This window comes from Callospermophilus lateralis, chromosome 4 (assembly GCF_048772815.1).
Source record: "Callospermophilus lateralis isolate mCalLat2 chromosome 4, mCalLat2.hap1, whole genome shotgun sequence".
In the NCBI taxonomy this organism is placed as follows: Eukaryota; Metazoa; Chordata; class Mammalia; order Rodentia; family Sciuridae; genus Callospermophilus; species Callospermophilus lateralis.
Window position 1 is genome coordinate 75,693,273 of NC_135308.1, and position 23,491 is coordinate 75,716,763.

General features: G+C 38.6%; 1 protein-coding gene and 1 pseudogene across 1 annotated transcript in view; both read left to right on the forward strand.

Annotated features, from left to right (window-relative positions):
* Nucleotides 1-23,491, forward strand: part of Slc2a3 (solute carrier family 2 member 3) — an 86,708-nt gene that overhangs the window by 46,971 nt on the left and 16,246 nt on the right. The gene's annotated exons all lie outside the window — the stretch shown is intronic.
* On the forward strand, nt 15,729-15,838 carry LOC143398706 (small nucleolar RNA SNORA70; annotated as a pseudogene).

Consider the following 23,491-nt stretch of genomic DNA (forward strand, 5'->3'; position numbering starts at 1 on the left):
GCTTTCCCTCCCTCTTCCTGCCATCCTCATCTTCCCTCCATCTATGAGGATCTTCTCTAATAACCTGAGAATAAAATCTTCACTGAAATACTAGAAAAAGATGTCTCCCTTTTCCTACAACCTCTGAACAGCCACTTATCATCTGCCTCTAGATTTCTTGTACCCAGGCCATACTTCCTGTTTATGACAACCTTCTTAAGAAGGGGTGGGAATAGGGATGAAGATATACTGGTTGTCTGAGGTATTTTTTTCTTAACTTTCATTGGCTACATCTTTCTCTTAACCTACAGAAATAAAATGTAGTACAGTTAGACAGTTTGTTCTGCCTCAAACTCTATAGCCAAGTACTTTAAGATTTCTTGTGGTAAATCAAGTTGATAATATCAAATTTATTGTTAGCCAGGATGGGTGTGGTACTAATCCTAACTACTCAAGAGGCATAACTACTCAAGAGCATAGCTCCTGGAAACATCCAGATGTTTTCTTTCTTTCTTTTTTTAATATTTTTTTATTTGTCTATGGACCTTTATTTTATTTGTTTATTTATATGTGGTGCTGAGAATCAAACCCAATGCCTCACACATGCTAGGCAAGTGCTCTGCCACGAGCTACAACCCCAGCCCATCAAGAGTTTTCTTAAAATAAAAAATGAAAGAGACTTGGGATGCAGCTCATTAGTAGAGTTCCCTGGGTTCAATCCCCATTGCTGTAGTAGTAGTAGTAGTAGTAATAATATTTTAAAAATTGAAATAAGTGGGTGAGGAGGGTGAACACAAGAAAATAAAATGCAAACCCAGCCACAATTTAAGATCCATGCAATTAAGGAATAGAGTTCCCCAACCACATCCACCACAGTATGCCAATGGCTAAAACTAGGCCTGACAACATAGTGTATCTATGAATGAATCCATACCTATATCCTCTTGCAGATTTTTTTTTTTTTTTTTTGCATAGTGGGGATACCGGGAATTGAACTCAGGGCACTCCACGACTGGGCCACATCCCCATCCCAGTTTTTTGTATTTTATTTAGAGACAAGGTCTCAGTGAGTTGTTTAGCACCTCGCTTTTTGTTGAGGCTGGGTTAGAACTCAAGATCCTCCTGTCTCAGCCTTTCAAGCTGTGGAATTACAGATGTGCACCACCCTGCCTGGCCCTCTTGCAGATTTTTTAGACCATTTGTTTTTATTCATTCTTGTTGCCAATACACTGATCTATTGCTGCTTTTTAATAGTATTGAAAGGGACCAAGGGCTGGGATTGTGGCTCAGTGGTCAAGGGCTCCCCCTAGCACGTGTGAGGACCTGGGTTCGATGGTCAGCACCACATAAAATACATAAATAAATAAAAGGTATTGTGTCCATCTACAACTAAAACATAAATATTTAAAAGAAAAAAAAAAAAAAAGGGCTGGGGATGTGGCTCAAGCGGTAGCGCGCTCGCCTGGCATGCGTGCGGCCCGGGTTCGATCCACAGCACCACATACAAACAAAGATGTTGTGTCTGCCGAAAACTAAAAAATAAATAAATAAATAAATAAATATTAAAATTCTCTCTCTCTCTCTCTCTCAAAAAAAATAAATAAATAAATAAAAATAAATGGGTACTGTTTTAATCCATTAAGTCTCAAGTTTTCAATTCTGGGAATAAGTCAATGAAATTAACATGAGTACATTAAAATAGGTTGGGAACCATAATCTAGACCTTGTATATATTAATTATTAATGTTAACAAATATTATTATAAAAAAATAAAAGAAAGAAAGAAAAGGGAAAAAAAAGAGAGACCAGGTCACAGGATAGTCAGAGGATTTAATGGATTATCTCTCTCCTCTGAATTTTGAAAAAAATATTTATCTTTTTAACTTTATTTTAATTGTAGTTGGACATGATACTTTAGTTGTATTTATTTGTTTATTTTAATTTTTTTAGTTGTAAAAAGTTATAAACTTGCTTATTCCCAATTAGCTTAAAGCATTCCACTTATATATAATTGGAATTAAACTGGATTTAAAAGTCTACCCTGAACCTAGTTTTGTTTTTTTTTTAAGTTGTTGATAGACCTTTATTTTATTTATTTATATGTGGTGCTGAAAAAACGAACCCAAGGCCTCACACCTTCTAGGCAAGCGCTCTACCACTGAGTACAACCCCAGCCTTGAACTGAGTATTTAAAGAATATAAAATGTATCAGGAACTGGGCCACACACCTGTCATCCCAGCAACGAAGACTAAGGCAGAAGGACGGCAAGCTCAAGCCTAGCCTTAGCAATTTAGCCAGCCCTCAGCAGTTTAGCGAGACCCTGTCTCAAAAATTGAAAAGTGCTGAGGAATTATCTCAGTGGTAAAGTGCCCCTGGGTTCAATCCCCAGTAACATGGTGGAAAAAAAGTATAAAATGTGATTACATATTGCAATTAAAATAATTTCCCCACAATCTAACATCTAAATAGTTACAGAATTCTAGGTTCAAGCCATTGACGTCAACACTTCCACACATTTTAAAAATAAGTAACATTTCATCCAATAAATTTGTATCCCACCATACAAGAAATACGAAAGATTTTGCACACCCATGAGATTTTGCAGATTCATGCCAAATAATGACGGAAAGCCAAAGGATGAAGTAAAACAGAATGATGAGGGAGATACTGGCTGCATCTCTAGGCAGCAGCAACACAAAAATAAATTCCATAGTAGGAGGGGAAAAGTAGAAAATGAAGGGACAGGAGCATGTGGTCAGCTCTGAGTGATGGAGCTGGTTGCTGTGGAGATTCTGCTGACCTGCTGACGGTCTTCATTGCACGTCTGCACTGGCTTACGCAGCCTCTTAAAAAAAAAAAAAAAAAAAAAAAAAAAAAAAAAAAAAACATAGGCAGGCGGTGCTAACCTAGGGGGAGACAGTGAAGAGATTCTTTGGTTTCTGGGCCCGCCTCATCCAAATACTTCTGTGACTGTCTCAGCTAGAGGTTCAAAAGTAAGAAAGTCAGGTTGGGGATGTAGCCTAGCACATATGAGGCACTGGGTTCAATCCTCAGCGCCACATAGAAATAAATAAATAAAGGTTAAAAAAAAAAAAAAAGAATGCAACAACAACAACAAAAAGAAGGTCAACAGCCTGGGTTCTTGCTGAAAAAGAGGTGTATTTGGGAGAGTGATTTTTTGCAACACAGAAAAATTACATTAAGCATATGCAGTAGAATAGCACCAAATCATACACTTAATCCAAACACAGTGGCTGGGATACTGTGTAACAGGCAATAAGTACTCAAAGAAAATGACAACGATAACAATAACCACAAAAACTTGATCAATGCACGTAGTATGCCAGAACAGTGGCTCATGACTATAATCCCAGCTACTTGGGACACTGAGGCAGGAGGATCACAGTTCCAAGGCCAGCCTTGACAACTTAGCAAGACCCTGTCTGAAAGTGGATGGGGATAAGCTATGGTAAAGCACATCTGGATTCAATCCCCAGTAGTCACACCCATAATACACATAATATGGAAGGTTTTGATAAGAAAGAAAACCAGTTCTCAATTTAGCTTAAGAGAACTTTGCCTCCACTGTTTCACATCTCTTTCTCCTAGAATTACTAAAGGCAAATGCTAAAGTATTATAATGACTGTTTTTGGACAAGTGAAGGTGAAAATTTTAGTTTCTTCTGACTATGGCCTGTTCTGAGGATGTGTACATTTTGCTAAAATACCCTAATCCCATTTGGGCACTACACCAAAACTCTGAAGATATTCATTCTTTTTTTTTTTTTTTTTTTTTTTTTTTTTAATATTTATTTTTTAGTTCTCGGCGGAGCCAACCTTTGTTTGTATGTATGTTTGTATGAACCTGGGCCGCACGCATGCCAGGTGAGCACGCTACTGCTTGAGCCACATCCCCAGCCCCAAGATGTTTATTCTTAAGCTCCCCCTTGGGCTGGGGATGTGGCTCAAGCGTAGCACGCTCACCTGGCATGTGTGCGGCCTGGGTTCCTCAGCACCAGGTACAAACAATGATGTTGTGTCCGCCAAGAACTAAAAAATAAATATTAAAAAAAAAATTCTCTCTCTCTCTCTCTTAAAAAAAAAAAAAAAAAAAAAAAAAAAACTCCCCCTTGCTAGGAAGGATTTAAATCTGTGATTTACACAGAACTTGTACTTTTTAATTCCATGTGGACAGGAGGCCAGACCATCCTGAAGGGTGGGAATAGTAGGAAACAATGCCTACAGTTTCCACCCTGTAGTTCTCCTGAGCACCTAAGGACAGGCGGATTTTTCTCCCCATTCCTCTACAACTCTCAATGTTTGGCAACCTCTCCAGTTGTTTCTTAGGTGTTATACTATACTACTTTTCTAGAGACTGTGATAAGACATTGTGGACCCCTGCCCTCAGAAAAGTAGATTGAAATATAACATTTGCATTTACTTTTGTTGTACTTGCCTCGTCCATTTTGGAACTCCACATTAATAAACACCACCTTGGAGCTTCAATAGTCTTTTTCCCTCTAGAGAACTTGATAAATTTCTCCTGGGGGTTATGCTTTATGGGACTGGAGGGCCAATAAAATTAGGGAAGAACCCTGCTAAAAGAACACAGGCCTTTAATTATGAAACATTGCATTGAAAAGTGCCCACAGACTGGCATGTGGTTATGTTTTTTTAAAAGGGTGGATATGAGTCAGCATGAGTACTTTAGTTATCATGTAGCTATTTTCCTGAAGTTACCCAGGCAGGGGTATCCTGCTGATAGAGTAGCTACATAAAGAAGGAAGGACATTCATAGTTTTAGAGAATTGTTAAGGTAAATTTCAAAAACCCTCTTTAATTCATGTAAGTAATAGTCCATATTCTTTATTAACACTTGTATAGAAGTTGACATTTAAAATACTGCTTATGGGGCTGAGAATGTAGCTCAGTGGTAGAATGCTTGCTTAGCATGTGTGAGGCCCTGGGTTCAATCCCCAACACAGCAAAAATAATAAATAAAATACTTGTTTGTGGCTGAGCATGTGGTACACACCTGTAATCCTAGCTGCTCAGGAGGCTGAGGCAGGAGGATGGCAAGTTCAAAGCCAGCCTCAGCAACTTAGCCAGGCCCTAAACAACTTAGTGAGGCTTTGTCTCAAAATAAAAAATAGAAAGGGCTGGGGATATGGCTCAGTGGTTAAGCACCCCTGTGGATTCAATTCCCAGTACAAAACAAAACAAAACAAAAAAAAAATTGTTTGTGATCACCCTTTTGATATTTACCCAAATAAGTTGAAATCCTCCATCCATAAAATATTTATAGCAACTTTATTCATAATTGCTAAAACTTGGAAGCAACTAAGATGTTCTTAAGTAGAGAACTGGATAAACTGGGGTACATCTATGTAACGGAATATTTATCAGTAAATGAACTATCCACAAAAAGACATTGAGGAAACTTTAGTGCATGTATGACTAAGTGAAAGAAACCAACACACACAGGCTGCCTCACAAGTTCAACTATATGACATGCCAGAAAAGGAAAACTAATGAAGACGATGAAGAAAGCTGTGTTTGCTAAGGGCTTGGGGAAGAGAGAAAGGAGGATAAAGCCTGGGATTTTTAGGGCAGTGAAACTGTCCTGTATGATACTATGATGGTGGACATATTTCATTATGCATTGATCAAAACCCACAGAATGTACAACACATAAGAATGAACTCTGATATAAACCATGAACTTTAGTTAACAGTCATGTTATCCATATTAGCTCATGAATTGTAACAAATGTCCTCCACTAATTCAAGATGTTAAAGATAGGGAGAACTCTGTGCTTTCTTTTTTATTATTCCTTTTGTTATTTAATTGCTTTTTAAATTTTTTTTATTTGTTCTTTTTATACATACATGACAGTAGAGCATATTTTGATACATTATTCATACATGGAGAATAATTTAATCTAAGATCCCATTCTTGGGTTGTACATGAGGTGGAGTTTCACTGGTGTTCATACATGAACATAGGAAAGATATGTCCTATTCTCCATATGCTTTCCATTCAATTTTTCTGTAAACCTAAAACTACCCCTTCCCAAAGCAAAGTCTATTAATTTAGTGGGTTTTTTATTTATTTGTTTGTTTAAATGTGGTGGTACATGCCTGTAATCTCAGCAACTTGGGAAACTGAGGCAGGAGGATCACAAGTTTGAGGCCAGCCTGGGCAACTTAGCAAGACCTTGTCTCAAAAATAAAATTTAAAAGAGAAATGCTAGGAAGTTATATTGGCCAAATTACATTGTTATATGCATGTATGAATATATAACAATAAACCCCATCACTATATAAAACTATAATGCACCAATAAAAATAGGGAAAAATGTAATAGTGAATCTTGAGCATGTCCAATGGAGAGAGATCTCTGCATCAGGCCCACATGTTCCTACCACCTGTCAGTGTTGATGAATGCATTAGATTCATGTAACTAGATGAAATCAGCCACTAAAATCATTCTAGCCATTGCCAAAAAATAAAAATAAAAATTTTAAAAAGTGATCAGGATATAGCTCAGTTGGTAGAGTGCTTGCCTCCCATGCGCAAGGCCCTGGGTCCAATCCCCAGCACCATTAAAAAGAAAAGAAAAAGAAAATGATAGGCAAATAGTTCAGTGATAAAGTGTTTGCCTTGCACTTGGCGGGTCTTGGGTTCATTCCCCAGTATGAAAGAAAAGAGAAATAAATAAAAACTACTCACTTATGTTGTCTCTTTCCCTCTCCTTACCCACCATTAGATCTTAAAGGCATGGAATGTATCTTTCTTTTATATTTATGTTCCAAGAATCTAGATATGAAAGAAAATAAGAGCATTCTAACCCTTATTAATGCATATCCTGACAAAATCTCAGACTTAACACGTTTCAAACAAAACTTAATTTGCTGGGCACGATGGCTCACACCTGTAATCCTAGCAATTTAGGAGGCTGAGGCAAGAGGATCAAGAGTTCAAACCCAGCCTCAGCAACTTAGTAAGGCCCTAAGCAACTCAGTGAGACCCTGTCTCATGCCAAACATCTAGACCATCAGCTAATCTTGTTGGTTCTACCTTGCAAATATATTTAAATCCAACAACAACTCACTATCACCCTGGTTTAAGCCTCTGTCATTTCTCACCAGGACCAGTAAGCTCCTAACTGGTCTCTGTGCTCTTCTCTTGCTCTCTGTCTTAGCCCATTTGTGGTACTATATAACACTGATCAGGTGGTTTATAAACAATAGAAATTTCGCACAGTTCTAAAGCTGGGAAGCTAAGAAATTAAGGCACTGGCAGACTTTGCATCTGGTGAAAACTACTCTCTCAGCTTCCATGACAGCTCTTTCTTGCTGCAACCTCTGAAGGGAGCAATATGTATCCTTACATGGTAGAAGGTGGAAGAGAAAAAAAAAAAAAGAGAGATTTTGAACAACCAATAAAAAAAATATTTAAAAAAAGAGAGAGAGAGAGAGAGAGAGAGAGAGAGAGAGAGAGAGAGAGTTTGGAGGACAAACTCTGTCTGGAGCCCTTTTCATTTAGTTTTGTTTTGTTTTGGTACTGGGGATTGAATTCAGTGGCACTTGACCACTGAGCCACATCCCCAGCACTGTTTTATATTTTAGAGACAAGGTCTCACTGAGTTGCTTAGCATCTCACTTTTGTTGAGGCTGGCTTTTCAGGGGATCCTCCTGCCTCAGACTCCCAAGCCGCTCCCCATCCACCATGCCTGGCTGGAGCCCCTTTTATAAGGAATTAATTGGCTCATTCTTAAAAGAAAGTCCTCATGACTTAATTTATTTTCCCCCCACACGTGGGCCTCATGCATGCTAGGCAAGTGCTCTACACTGAACTATACCCTCAATCCCTTGGTTGATTCTTATTGTTGTTTTGCTTTTGCTATACTAGAGATTGAACCCAGGACTTTGGCTCACACTAGTTAAGTCCTATACCACTAAGCTACATCCCTAGCCTCCTTGGCTGCTTCTTAAAAAGCCCCATTTCATAATACCAACACAATAAGTTTCACCATGAAATTTCAACATGAATTTTTGGAGACCTCTTTCAGCAGAGTTTTAGATTTTCATTTTTTATGTTTTTGTTGTTGTTGGTACTGAGGTTTGAACCCAGGGATGCTTAACCACTAAGCCACATCCCTAGCCTTTTTGTATTTTATTTAGAGACAGGTTCTCATTGAATTGCTTAGGACCTCAGTAAATTGCTGAGTCTGACTTTGAACTCTTGATCCTCCTGCCTCGGCCTCCGGAGTTGCTGGGATTACAAGCATGTGCCATCACCATGCCTGGCGTATTTTTATGTTTTTCAAATAAATTAATAGCTTTCCTTTGCTCAAATCCCTAAAATGGCATTGTAGTTTCCTGAATTTTTGTCACATTTGAAATATAATCCAGAACCTTCACCAAGGTTTACAATGCCCTGCACGATCAGACTTCTAGCCATCTCTCAACATACATTCTCCTACCACTCTGCCCCCTTCTTCATTCCATTCCTGATGAATCAGCCTTTTGACTTCATTCCAAGCACTAATCAGTGTCTTTGCATTTGGAATGCCTTCTGTTTGAAGTGTTGTTCTCACAAACTCCTGAGGCTCACTTTCTCATATGATTTGGGTTTCAGTTCACATGTCATCTCTATTGAGCAAGCAACCTAGACTACCCTATCTTGTATGGTCTGTGTGTGTGTGTGTGCATTTTGCATTATTGGCAATCAAATCCAGGGCCTTGCACGTGTTTATTAAGTCCTCGTGCTTCAGCCTGCATAGTAACTGGGACTACAGGTGTGTTCTACCTGGTAGAGTGTTCACCTAGAATACATGAGGCTCTGGATTTGATCCTCAGAACTGCAAAAACAAAAACAAAAGTGAAAACAACCCATAATTAATCACATCTGTAATCCCAGTGACTGGGGAGGCTAAGGCAGAGGGATCACAAATTTGAGGCTAGCCTGGGTAACTTAGCAAGACTGCTCCTGAAAATAAAAAATCAAAAGGGCTGGGATGTAGTTCAGTGGTAAAACACTCTAGGTTCAACCTCAGTATCAGGAAAAAGAAAAGAAAAGAAAAAAAAAGTTTATCAAATATTCTTCATTTGCATTGTTTTAATTTTTTCAATAATTCTACAAGATGGATAACATGACCGCCAATTTAATGCTGGAAGTCAGATATATAGAAATTAAATATTTTTTTTTAAATGCCTGAAGTCTACTTCATGTTCCAAAACTGATTTTTCTTTTTTGACTTTCTACTTTGTGTCCAGTTAACTACATCAAACTGAAATAATTCTCTCTCCTACCTATTCTTCTTGGTGTTGACCATTTGAGGAAGTAGATAAAGTAATAATGCCAAGTCACAGGTTGTCATTTATCTTTCCGTCCTGCTGGGTGTTAAACAATATACAATGAGTAAGGAGGATATTTGCACCAGCTCCACCCAAGGTAGCGGCAGCTATGATCTCTAAGGGGAGGTGTCAGAGGAAACTTCTGCTTTAGGGCAGATCCTCATTTCAGGGAAGCACTAAGGTACTCTGCAAAGAGATGCTTTCTAATCATGGAAACAAATCAGCTAGGAAAACACTTGAGGGAGTCTATAAATATAAACACAAAAGATTGTTCTCAGCCCTGTTTATCTTTTTGGATTAGTTTGGCATATGGGGATTGGTGAGAGCTTGGAGCTCAATTACTGGTAGCTGTTGTATAACCTAGTGGTTTCATGGATTTGAATTTTGACATAGACATCCACTTCCTCTTTAGTAACCTGTTCTTCCTTTTTCCTCAAATCTTCCTTTGTCAACAATAATGACCTACTTATCTTTATAGATATCTTTGTGATCTTTTTTTAGAGCATACTCTGACATATTATTGATTATTAAAAATAAGGACAGTATGTATGATGCTGTAGTACAGTAGAATCAATTTAGTTTCTGTCAAGTACAAGTATTAAAAAGTATCTGGTCCTCAATCCCTAGCACCACAAAGCAACCAAAGGATGAACAACAAGAACAAAAACAAACAAACAAATATAAAATGAAGGTTCTAAGGAGATAAATTTGCTTGGTTATTGTCTTTCTGCTGTTTATTCTGGCTGTCCTAGGGATGGAACCCAGGGCCATCCCATACTAGGCAGAGGCAAGACTAGTTGACTGTTTAGGCAGAGTTTAGAAGATGAATAAAACTGACAGGAGAGCCGATGAGGTGGTGCATTCCTATAATGCCAGCCGCTAGGGAGGCTGAGGGAGGAGGATCGAGTTCAAAGCCAGCCTCAGCAAGGGTGAGCGAGGCACTAAGCAACTCAGTGAGACCCTGTCTCTAAATAAAATACAAAATAGGACTGGTGATGTGGCTCAGTGGTCAAGTGCCCGAGTTCAATCTCCAGTACCAAAAAAAAAAAAAAAAAAAAAAAAAATCCTGGCAAGAGACCAATTATATTTTCTTTCTTCTTTGAAGTACTAGATATTGAGTTCAGGGCCTTTCACTTGCCAGGCAAGTGTCTACCACTTAATTACATTCTCAGCTCTTTTTTTCTTTTCTTTTTTAATTTGTTCTCTTTAGACACGGCAATAGAGTGTATTTTTACCCCCCCCTTCTCCTTGGAGATTTGGGGCTACCTAAGTTGCTCAGGCAGGCCTTGAACTTGTGATCCTCCTACCTCAGTCTCCTGAGTCTTAGGAATTACAGGTGTGCATAACCTCACCTAGCTAAAATAGATTATAAAATTTTAATTGACATTCTGGTTTACCAATACATTAATCAACTTTTCATTGCTCTGACAAAATACCTGAGAAAATCAACTTAAAGGAAGAAAGATGTATTTTGGCTTATAGTATGAGAGCTTTCAGTCCATAGTCTATTGGCCCCATCTGTGTGGGCTTGTGGTAAGGCAGAATGTGATGGTTGCGAGGGTGTGGCAAAGCAAGGCTCCTCTCCTGTTGGTGGGGGAGGGGAACGCATACCCTTACAGGGAATGCTCCCAGGGACATTATCCTCTAACAAGGCCCTGCTCCCATAGTTTCCACCACCTCCCAATAGTCTGTTCAGCTATGAATCCACCAAAGGGTAAACCATTGCTGAGGTTATAGCTCTCATGATCCAATCATTTTCTAAAAGCACCACTCTAAACATTGCTACACTGGGGACCAAGGCTTCACTGCATGAGCCTTTGGGGGACATTCTAGACCCAAACTATAACATTGGAAAAAAGAGAAAGTGGGTCATCTTCACCTATCACACCATTTACCCACATCTATAAAAGGATTTATTTATGTAAAGGACTTTTTTTTTTAATTTTTATTTTTTTTTAATAGTTACACACGAGAGTTTATTTGTCAGAGCTGACAAATAAAGGCCATCTCTCCATAGAGGAAGAGAGGCAAAACAAGCCTGGGGTTCAGGACTTTTATGGGGCAGGCTCAAGGATTAGAACCGGGCAGGTCCTAATGTGGGAGGTTAAGGGTAGGGAGGTATGAGGGAGTGGTGAGTCTTTCTCAGAAAGGCCCTTGGGGAGGAAAAGTAAAACTTTTTCTTAAGATGGTGGCTGTCACTTAAGTGGATCCACATGGTGAGCAAGGACATTACACTCCCCTGTTTGTTATTGGGCCTCTTAAGGGACAGGGGCGTAGATCAATCTTCTGTAGATTCTTTCTGCTGGGAAGGGGCAGCGTCTGGACACTTATTAGGGGTGCAGGGGTGTCATTGAGGCAATAGTGATGGTCAGGAGGTGCTGGGCAATGCTGACTTTCGATGGCCCAGTTTTGGTGAGGAGTTGGAAGTCCTGTAACACAAGTCATGGTTCTACAGTGTCCTCATGGTTCTCAGAGATTGAAGGAAGATTAGGGGTTCCAGCCTTGGAGAAAAGCAGCTTGAAGAGGGTTTGTGGGTGTCACTGAAATGTCTGGTGGTGGGTGCAGAGAGGATGTTGGGCAGAACAGAAGGCCTGGTCCCCCAATGGATTTCGGATGGGGTCCATGGATATTCAGTGTCCCTCGGAGAGGGGAGCAGGCACACCGGGAAGCCATATCCCAGGTTTTGGCACCAATGAAAGGAAAGCGAGGAACTGGGAGATGGACGAGCGAGAAATGAAAGACTGAGACCAGGCAGAGGTACGCAGGAGAGTGTGTCAGAGATGACAAATAAAGGCACATCTCTCCACAGATGGAGAGAGGAATAAGGGACTTTTTTAAAAAGAAGTTTTGCTATGTTGCTTATGCTAGCTTCAGACAGGATCCTCCTTATCTCAGCCTGGCTGGGACTATAGGCCTCTGGCTAAGGGGCATTTTTTGAGACTTCTATAAATCATTACTTTTATTTAATGAATCCTTACTATAATATTACATAATTCAGTTACAGCTTATTGAGATAATTAACAGTCCTAAGAATATTCTTTGAATGTGTTTTATTTAGTTAGTTTAACATATTTTGATCATCTATCTATAGTCTGCATAGACATAGAGATAGATAAAATAATAGACAAAAAAAAAAATACTCTCACCGGGTGCAGTGGCACACACTTGTAATCACTGTGGCTTGGATCTGGAGGCTGAGGCAGGAGGATTGCCAGTTCAAAGCCCCTCAAAGGCACTAAGCAACTCAGTGAAACCCTGTTTCTAAATAAAATAAATACAAAATAGGTCTGGGGATGTGACTCAGTGGTCCAGTGACCCTGAGTTCAATCTCCAGTAACACCCCAGTCCCCCCAAAAAGTCTCTGCCCAAAGTGCTCACAGTTTAGATACATAAGCAAATAATCACTGTGATATTTATTAAATACTCTATTTTAAGTATGTTTGAAATGGATAATGGCATAAACGAAATCAGATCTTCTTAGGTTTGCCTGAGATATTTCACAGAGGAAGAGATCATACTAAAGTATGATCGTGTTAGTTTCAAAGGATATTCAAGATGGAAGAATATAAAAGAGTGAGTCTACAATAACATGATGTTATATGCTGAATTGCATCCCCCAAATTCATCACTACTACATCACTCTATGAGGAGTCAGAGCTCACCACAGATTCTGTTAGTACAGACTAATGACATAAATTTTAAAAATAAAATAACTACTGGAAATGAAATTTAAAGACAATTTTTGTCAGCAAAATATCTACTTTAATATTATTTATTATTATTTAATATTATATTTAATATCTTTTAAAATATTATCTACAATTATAGACAGTGTTCTAATGTGTATGAATGACAAATATGTCTGCTCTAAAATGACATATGGTCTATAGATTTGAAGTCCTACTACAATTTATTATAAAAAGGAAAAAAGATGTTGATTGTTTCTATGTATGTTAATCTGTAATTAATTCAACACCATTAAAATTTTCTATGTGTCAAGCACTTACAAACTTTTTTAAAAGATCATTTTTAATTGGTGCATTATAATTGCACATAATAGTGGGCTTTATTGTTACATATTTATACATGGTCAATTTTATTCCCCAGTACCTCCTCTTTTCTTCCCTTCTCCCTCCCTGTGGTAACCTTCCTCTCCACTGGTCTCCCTTCTATTTTCATGAGATCTCCCCCACTCCACTCCCCTTTTTTTTTTTCCCTTTTTTTCTCTAGTTTCCACATATAAAGAAAAATATACCATCCCTGACTTTCTGAGTCTGACTTATTTTGCTTAATGTAATACTGTCTAGTCCTACCCATCTTCTTACAAATTATATAATTTGCTTCTTTATGGCTGAGTAAAAACTGCATTATGTATATTTATGGTACTTTCTTTTCTTTTTTTCATTGTTGTTTTTCAGTAGTAGAAGTGCTTTGCTACTGATCTAAGTCCCCAGTCACCCCTGCAACCCGCCTTTTTTTTTTTTTTTTAATTTTGAGACAGGGTCTGGCTAAGTTGCTTAGGGCCTCACTAAATTGCTGTGGCTGGCCTCCAACTTGCAATCTTCCTGCCTCAGCCTCCTGAGTCACTGGGATTACAGGAATGCATTACCACATTTTCTTTCTTTCTTTTCTTTTTCTTTTTTGTTTTTTTAAACCACAATTTCTTTATCTGTTCATCTATTGATGGACACCAGGCTGCTTCCATAATTGACTCTTGTGAATTGTGTCATTATAAACATGGGTATGCTTGTATTGCTATAGTATGTTAATTCTTTTGAATAAACCAAGGAGTGGTCTAGCTGGGTCTCAAGGCGTTTCATTCCTAGTGTTTTGAGGAACCTCCATACTGATTTCCGTAGTGATGGTACTAACTTAGAAAGCACTTACAAACTTTGAAAGTTTCAAAATTATACAGACATGTTGATAAAAACACTATACTGGCTGTTGTTAGTCCATTTTCTGTTACTATAATATCTAAGGATGAGTACTTATTAAAAAGTTTATTTAGTTTATAGTTTTGGAGGCTGAATTCCAAACAGCTTAGTGCTGGCTCTGGTGAAGGCGCCTCTAGTGATATCACTTCATGGTAGATGACATCCAAGAAAGAGTTCAGATAGCAAGACAGGAAGTCAAGAGGGATCCATCGCTATGAAAGAATATTAATCTCTTCTGAGAGTACACCTCCCAATGACTTAATAATCTCCTAGTAGGCTCCATTTCTTAACAGTCCCATCACATTGTCACACTGGGACCAAGCTTCTAACACAGAGGCCATTGGAAGACACATTTAAATCATATCCAAACCATAGTACACAATGACCAAATGCTCAGATTTTCAAGCCAATTCTGATTCAATGTTTTGTTCCAGTTTCAGACCATGTGGGATTTTTTTTTCTTTCTTTTCTTTTTTTTTTTTTTTTTTTTTTTGTACCAGGAACCAAACTCAGGGCTGCTTAACCACTGAACTATATCCCCGGCTCTTAAAAAAGAAAAAAAAAAAATATTTTGAGACAGAGCCTTGCTAAGGCTGCCTTTGAACTTGCAATTTTCCTGCCTCAAATTCTAGAGCCATTGGGATTACAGGCTTATACCATCCTGCCTGCCATGCAGGATAATCTTAATATCTCAGTTAATCTACAAGTTCATTGTGCCCTTGAATCTTCCAGCAGTATTATTGTATTTATTCAATGATAGCTCTATAGACATGTAAAATAAAAGAAAACCTTCATTATGGGTTAATATATATAATAACCTTGCTCCCACTACCAGCCTTGTCCTGTTTGTGTGGCTTAGTAGCATGACTACATAACTTTCCTAAACTGAATGCTTTAGTGGAACCTATTAAATAATTTAGTTCGTTCGTTCGTTCATTTATTCATTCATTCATTCATTCATATGCCCAGCACTATGTGAAGTACTTGGGGATAGAGAAAAGGCACAAAATCCTTGCCTCTAAGGGATTCATTTGTGAGTTAGAGAAACAGACAAGAAAATTTTAAAACACAGGAACAATGTGGAAAATGCATTTCTTGGGCCTGGGGATGTAGCTCAAGCGGTATCGCGCTCGCCTGGCATGCGTGCAACCCGGGTTCAATCCTCAGCACCACATACAAACAAAGATGTTGTGTCTGCTGGAAACTAAAAAATAAATATAAAAAAAAAATTTTTTTTTCTCTCTCTCTCTCTTTAAAAAAAAAAAGAAAAGAAAAGAAAAAAAGAAAATGCATTTCTTACAGGAGGACATGCTTCAGTCAAAACTAGAAGGCTTTCCAGCCAGGTGCAATGGCTCCTATGGCTGCTGTCCCAGCTACCCAGAAGGAGGCCAAGGCAGGACAAACATTTGAGCTCAAGAGTCAAGGCCAGCCTGAGCCATATAGCAAAACCCTATCTCAAAAAATACAGACACTGGTGTGTGATGGCTACAAATAGCCATCTCCTTTGTAGCATATACAGCCTAATACTTGTATGGGTTGTTCTTAGGGACCTTGGAGACAATACTTTCGAGTGGATCTTCTTATTTCTCATCTCATGATGTCCCCAATCTAGGCTTCAGACAGGTATGCGGGGTGCCTTTGGGAAATCTGAGAGCACTGTGGCAAGGGGTCACATTGGCCAAATCATCACAGCCATCTTCATGAAGCTGCAGAGCAATGAACGTGATATTGAGGACCTATGCAGGATCAAGTTCAAGTCCCCCAGCTTCCAGAAAATCTGCATCTCAAAGAAGTGGGGCTTTCCCAAGTTTAATGCTGATGAATTTGAAGACTTGGCAGCTGAAAACAGGCTCATTCCTGTTGGCTTGGGGTCAAATATATCCCCAGTTGTTGTTACCTGGACAGTGGTGGGTCCTGGACTTGTGAGGGCTTCCTCTGGATTGTCCCCATCTTAATCACACTGTCTAATTGGGCAAAAGATGCGATTTATGCAGTCGAGGGTGAGAAATAAAGAATGTCCACATGCTTCCTCCCTTTTCAATGCTTTATTCACTCAAACAATTTCACTCTATATGTTTTTTTTTTAATTTTTTTTTTAGTTGTAGATGGATACAATACCTTTTATTTTATGAATTTATTTTTATGTGGTGCTGAGGATCATACCTAGAGTCTCATATTAGGCAAGTGCTCTACCACTGAGCTACAACTCCAGAGCTCTCTCTATATATTTTTTAGTTGTTGATAGACCTTTATTTAGTTATACATGGTGCTGAGAATTGAACCCAGTGCCTTACACATGCCAGACAAGTGCGCTCCCGCTGAGCCCCAGCCCCAGCCCATCTCTATAGATTCTTTTTTTTTTTTTTAAAGAGAGAGGGAGAGAGAGAGAGAAAAAAAAAAATTTTAATATTTATTTTTTAGTTATCGGTGGACACAACATCTTTGTTTGTATGTGGTGCTGAGGATCGAACCCGGGCCGCACGCATGCCAGGCGAGCGCGCTACCTCTTGAGCCACATCCCCAGCCCCATCTCTATAGATTCTTAATCAAGAAAACAACAAACCTTAATGCCAGACACTGCAATAGATATAATCAATTTACAGCAAACATTTCTAGATTAATTCTAAGTACCAAAAACACACTTAATCATGACAGGCTCATGACAGACATTCCATCTACATGTTAAGCTCAAGTGCCAAATCTAAAGTCTCAAGCCTTAGGGTCTAAGTCCAGGAGATGCACACTCACTCATATGGTGGTGATCAGATCAGGAACCAAGGCAGGCTTCTCCTGGAGTGGAGCTGACAGCTGGCTGAGGAGAGACAAGTTCTTTTCTCACCACAGTTAAGAGGCTGCTGTGGAGTTTGATAGTGGTGAGAACACAGAGGGTCAGGCAAATGAGAAGAGTTGGGATGTCAGTCTAGGTCCTCATCAGGCTCTCAGGCTGTGCACATCAGTGTCAGCTGGCTGAATGTCATGTTCATTTGCTCCATCACTTATACTAAATTTGGGGGCTTCTACCACCCTTTCAATCCCTGTCAGCTGCTACCAGATTTCTCAGTGATGTCATTCATCCTGAGGTTAAAGCATCTGGTCTGGTGGTCCCCACCTTGATTATCTTGCTTCTCACTCTTATCAGGGTGAGGGCAATATGCCAGACTTCACTCTGAGTTTGTCAGGGTGGAAAGAAGTGACTTGTTTGTGCCCAAGGGCCTTACTGGAGGGCTCTGTAGGTGTGCCTGGTAAGACTGCAGATTTCAAACTGGAGTTTTAAAATGGAGTTGCTTCAGTTGAGGCCTAAAGCCATCCTTACACTCACCAATAAATTCTGTATTAAGAAAGAAGGAGAAAAGAAAAGAAAACTTGAAGATGTTTCTACTGCTGTTCTTTTGCATCCCCCTGGGAGGGGGGATTTTCCATCACATTGCAACTTCCACACATTTCTACAAAAACTTGTGCATATAAACATTGATTTAACTAACATGTATTGGTACCCTATTCTATTTGGGGACCAACAGAAACAACCAAGGTAGATCATATTCCCTTGGAGTTCCAAATTAGAGATAAAATGGAGCATCATAAGATATATGTAACCTTCAAATGTCATTCTTTTGGCCAGGAGAATTTGCATTTAAATTAGAAAAGATTTTTACACAAGAGTGAAAGATATTATGTTTAAGGCAGAGTAAGACAAAACTATAAGGTAGAAAACAGGGCTTGTTTTAAATGTGAGAAATAGTTTGGTTTGGCTGGAACATAGGATAGATATACTCTTAATTTTTTTTTCCTTTGGTACATATTCTAAATTCCAGATAAGACTGGGTTAATACGGGGCTGGGGATGTGGCTCAAGCGGTAGCGCGCTCGCCTGGCATGCGTGCGGCCCGGGTTCTGTCCTCAGCACCACATACAAAGATGTTGTGCCTGCCGAAAAACTGAAAGAATAAATATTAAAAAATTCTCTCTCACTCTCTCTAAAAAAAAAAAAAAAAAAAAGACTGGGTTAATAGATTAGAATTATGCAAAGAGTTGAGATCTACACTGTCAAATGTCATAGCCACTAGTCACATGTGATCTTAACCACATGAAATATGGCTTGTAAAACTGAGGGACTTAATTGCTAATTTCATTCCATATTAATCCACTTACGTTTATATTTAAAAAATGAAGCTGGGAATGTAGATCAGAGGTAGAGCACTTGACTGGCATGAGTGAGACCCTCGGTTCCATCCTCAGCACCAGAGGAGAGAGAAAAGAGAAAATGAAGCAGAGTGTGGTGGGGGATACTAAAGCAGTGTAAAACCTGGAAGCCAGGCTGGGGATGTAGCTCAATGGTGGAGTGATTCTCTAGCATTGTGAGGCCCTGGGTTCAATTCCCAGTACCACTTATACACATGAAACTGTTTAAAATACTTTTGTAACACAGTTATTGTTTTAAAAGGAGTACATTTCACCTTGGTCATTGAAAACTTACTGTTCCAATTGAGATGTGCTATGTCAAATACACATTGAATTTTAAAGGCCTGACAAAATTTTGAAGGCCTTACAAAAAAGTAAAATGCTCATTAATAATTTTTGTATTGCTGGGCATAGGGGCAAATGCCAGAGACTGAAGCAAGAGAATTGCAAGTTCAAGACCAGCCTCAGAAAATTAGCCAGACCCTCAGCAATTCAAAGAGACCTTGTCTCAAAATAAAAAAGTTTAAAAAGCCAGGCAGGCACTCACCTATAATCCCAGCAGCTTGGGAGGCTGAGGAAGGGAGATAACAAGTTCAAAGCCACCCTCAGCAACTTAGGGAGGCCCTAGGCAACTCAGTAAGACCCTATCTCTAAGTAAAATATTTAAAAAGGTGGCTGGGATTGTGGCTCAGCTGTAGAGCGCTGGCCTACTATGTGTGAGGCCCTGTGTTAGATCATCATCACCACATTATAACTTAAAAAAAAATAATAAATAAAAAAAAAATATATATATATATATATATATATATATATATATATATATATATATATATAGGCTGGGGATGTGGCTCAGTGGTTGAGGACCCCTGGGTTCAATCTAAAAAAGAAACAAAGAAACAAAGTTGAAAAAAGGGCTGGGGTACAATGGCACACACCTCTAATCCCAGTAGCTCAGGTGGCTGTGGTAGGAGAATCTCGATATCAAAGCCAGCCTCAGTAATAGCGAGGCACTAAACAACTCAGTGAGACTCTGTCTATAAATCAAATACAAAATAGGGCTGGCAATATGGCTCAGTGGTTGAATGCCCCTGAGTTCAATCCCCAATACCAAAAAAAAAAAAAAAAAAAAAGGTCTGGGGGTGTAGTTCAGTGGCAAAGTACTCTTGGGTTCAATTCCCTAGTATTAACAATAATAATGACTTGTATATCTTAATCTAGGTATTAAAATTTTAAATGAACAACCTTCTTTGTTTTAAATTTTATTATATATTACAGCATAATGCATTATAATTCATATTACACATTTAGAGCACAATTTTTCATCTCTTTGGCTGTACACAAAGTAGAGTCACACCATTCATGTCTTCAAACATATACTTAGAGTATGTCTATCTCATTCCACCATCTTTCCTACCCCCATGGCCCCACTCTTTCCCTTCCTCCCCATTATCCAATCTAGAGTTCATCTAATCTTCCCTTGCCCCATCCCAACCCTGTTATGAATCAGAATCCTTAAATCAGAGAAAATATTCAACATTTGGTTTTTGGGATTCACTATCATATCATTTATGAAGGTCATTTATTGGATTTGTAATTATATTCATTATAGTCTCCAACTCCACCCATTTACCTGCCATGATTTTATTATCTTTTATTTCTGAGTAATATTCCATTGTATATATATATATACCACATTTTCTTTATCCATTCATCTACTGAGGGTCATCTAGGTTGGTTCCACAGTTTAGTTGTGAATTCTGCATCAGTGCATCAATAAACATTGAAGTGGCTGTGTCCCTGTAGTATGCTGTTTTTAAGTCCTTTGGGTATAGACTGAGGAATGGGACAGCTGGGTCAAATTGTGGTTCCATTCCCAGTTTTCCAAGGAATCTCCATACTGCTTTCCAGATTGGCTGCACCAATCTGCAGTCCCACCAGCAATGTAGAGTGTGCCTTTTTCCCCCAGATCCCCACCAACACTTATTGTTGTTTGTGTTCTTGATAGCCGCCATTCTGCCTGGAGTGAGATGAAATCTTAGAGTAGTTTTTTTGTTTTTTGTTTTTAAATGAATGTCACTTATTGGATGTGCGATCTTTTTTTTCTTTTTCTTTTCTTTTTGTATCAGGGTTTGAACTCAAGGACACTCAACCACCAAGTCATCCTGAGTCATATCCTTATTTTATATTCTAGAGATAGGGTCTCACTGAGTTGCTAAGCGCCTTGCCATTGCTGAGGCTGGCTTTGAACTTGGGATCTTTCTAATCACAGCCTCCCAAGCTGCTGGGATAACAGGCGCATGCACCACCACATCCAGCAGCATAGTTTTGATTTGCATTTCTCTAATTACTAGAGATGTTGAAATTTTTTTCATATATTTGTTGATTGATTGTATATCATTTTCTGAGATGTGTCTGTTCAGTTCCTTGGCCCATTTATTGATTGGGTTATTTGGTTTTTTGGTGTTACGATTTTTTTAATTCTTTATGTATCCTAGACATTAGTGCTTTATCTGATGTGCATGTGGTAAAAATTTGCTCCCATTCTGTTGGCTCTCTATTCATCTCACTGATTATTTCTTTTGCTGAGAAGAAGCTTTTTAGTTTGAACCCATCCCATTTTTTGATTCTTGATTCTAATAAAATATACATTATATATTACATTATATTTCCACTGGACAGTGCTGGTCTAAACTTTATTTAGGAATCATTGAAGATATTTGATTAAGAGAATTTCAATTTAGGGTAATTCATCTTCACTGCTATGGAATGGATTAATTTCTGAAGAAGAAATTATAGGAGGGAAGATCCCTTAGAAGCTGATAAGGGCATAAGAGTTGGAATTAGGTCCTTCAGGATCAATGGAAGTAATGAATGGTTTAAACCTAGTTCATACAGGAAAATCAACATTTCTCAATTTTTTTTTTCTTCGCCAGAGGGTTTGTTTCCTAGTGTTTTCAGATTCAAAGTGACTTCTGCTGACACCTAACCTGATAAAGGAAGCTTTAAAAGTAACACCCTATGACACAAGTTATTTTTATGAATAATATTATAATGTAAGCAAAGAGTAGAATTCATTTTGACAGTCTTTAAAGAAGTCAGTAGGTTTTCTGTGTGTCTTGAAATGCCATTTATGTTGTTCTATAGAAGAAACAGTTTTCCCTATTTTACCTTAAGGTGTTTAAAACTTTGGATTCTTTGATTTTAAGATTATTTGTTTTCCAGCCTGTTTATCACAAAGTAGCAGTGGCTAGGATTGAGATTTACATTCCCCAGGTATCTGCACTTAGAACAAAGAAATCCCAGACAAGAATTTCCTTTGTTCTGGGCTAGGGATACAGCTCAGTTGGTAGAGTGCTTGCCTAGCATGCATAAGACCCTGGGTTCAATCCCCAACACCACAAAAAAAAAAAAAAAAGAAAAAAAACCTTTTTTCTAAATTAACCTACATTAGTTCCCCAACCTATTCCATTTCGAAATGTACACATTTCCATATATGTGTGTGTGTATATATATATATTTAACTTTATTTTATTTATTTCTATGTGGTGCTGAGGATCAAACTTGGTACCTCACATTTGCTAGATGAATGCTCTACCACTCAGCCCCAGCCCCCCATTTCTTCCCTTAAAAAAATATTTTTTTAGCTATAGTTGGACACAATTCCTTTATTTCACTTATTTATTTTTATGTGGTGCTGAGGATCGAACCCAGGTCTCAGGTCTCACACGTGCAAGGTGATCTTTCTACTGCTGAGCCACAACCCCAGCCCATTTCTTCCTTTTTAATTTCTCTTAAAGACAGAAGATCTTACAAGGAATGAAATGACACAGAATAAGTGTTTGGCATCTAGACTTAGTGGCCCGCCCTAGCATACTCTCTCCCTTATGATTGGTCATAAATTCTGTGACGGATTTGGAGGGCCTTGGAATCTAGTGGGGCCTCCTCCAAAAGGACACAACCTTAGTCAACCAATTAATCTCCCCCAAACATTTAATTGAGCAATGGTTATCTGTTGCCCAAGGTGAGGATTTATCTAACTTGAACTCTGTTATGTGAAGCTAAGGTCAATACTAAACTGATCTTTGATCTTCTTAGGTCCTCCACTTGTTCGAAAGAGTATTTGTTCAGCACACATTTAGATTCTTGAGATTCAGCTGAATTCCAGTTGTAACCTTTAAGATGGGCATATTGTTAGAAGTAGAACCTGCTCTTTCATTACCAAGCCATTTAGCTTTTTCTTTCTTTTCTTCCTTAGTGTGGCACAGAGAATCTAACTCAAGGTCTCATACATGACAATATAAGCACTTTATCACTGAGCTACATTCCCAACCCACCTGGTTCCTCAAGAAAATCTCAAATTGAGTTCAAACAACAAAAATTCTCAGATCTGTCCCCCTTTCACCTCCCTTTTTTCTCACCAAGAAGAAAATAGAAGATTTGTTACAGACTTCAAACATCTAAGACTCAAATCTTCAGTATTATCTTTCTCCATAGCAATTTTACACAAATTTGGGAAAATAAGTATAATCCTGGGCCTTCACAATGATTTCATTTGTTCCCATTCAATAACTGTTGGGAAAATAATTACTGAGGCAAATATTGTGTTCTGACTTGCTTTAGAGTCTGCTCTGTATAACTGAATGGAGTGGTTCAGACCTATCTTTTACTTTCTTACTCTTGCAAAATGTTTAAACATGCCAGTTTGCTGCACCCTGTGGTGTGTGCCTATAATCCCAGCTACTCGAGGTTGAGGCAGAAGGATTACAAATCTGAGGTCAAGCTGGCAATTTAGAAAGACACTGTCTCAAAATAAAAAATAAAAAGGGCTGGGGATGGGCTCAGTGGTAGCGCATTCCTGGGTTCAGTCCCCAGTACTACAAAAACATTAAAAATTAATTTTAAGACTAAAAAGAGGGAGAAAGAAAAGACAAAATGATTTAGAACCAAGAATAAGAGTGGAGAGGTTGTTATGCTCGAATTCAGGACCCCCAAAAGACCACCAGAGACCAAGATCGATGTAAGCAGCAAAGAGGTATTT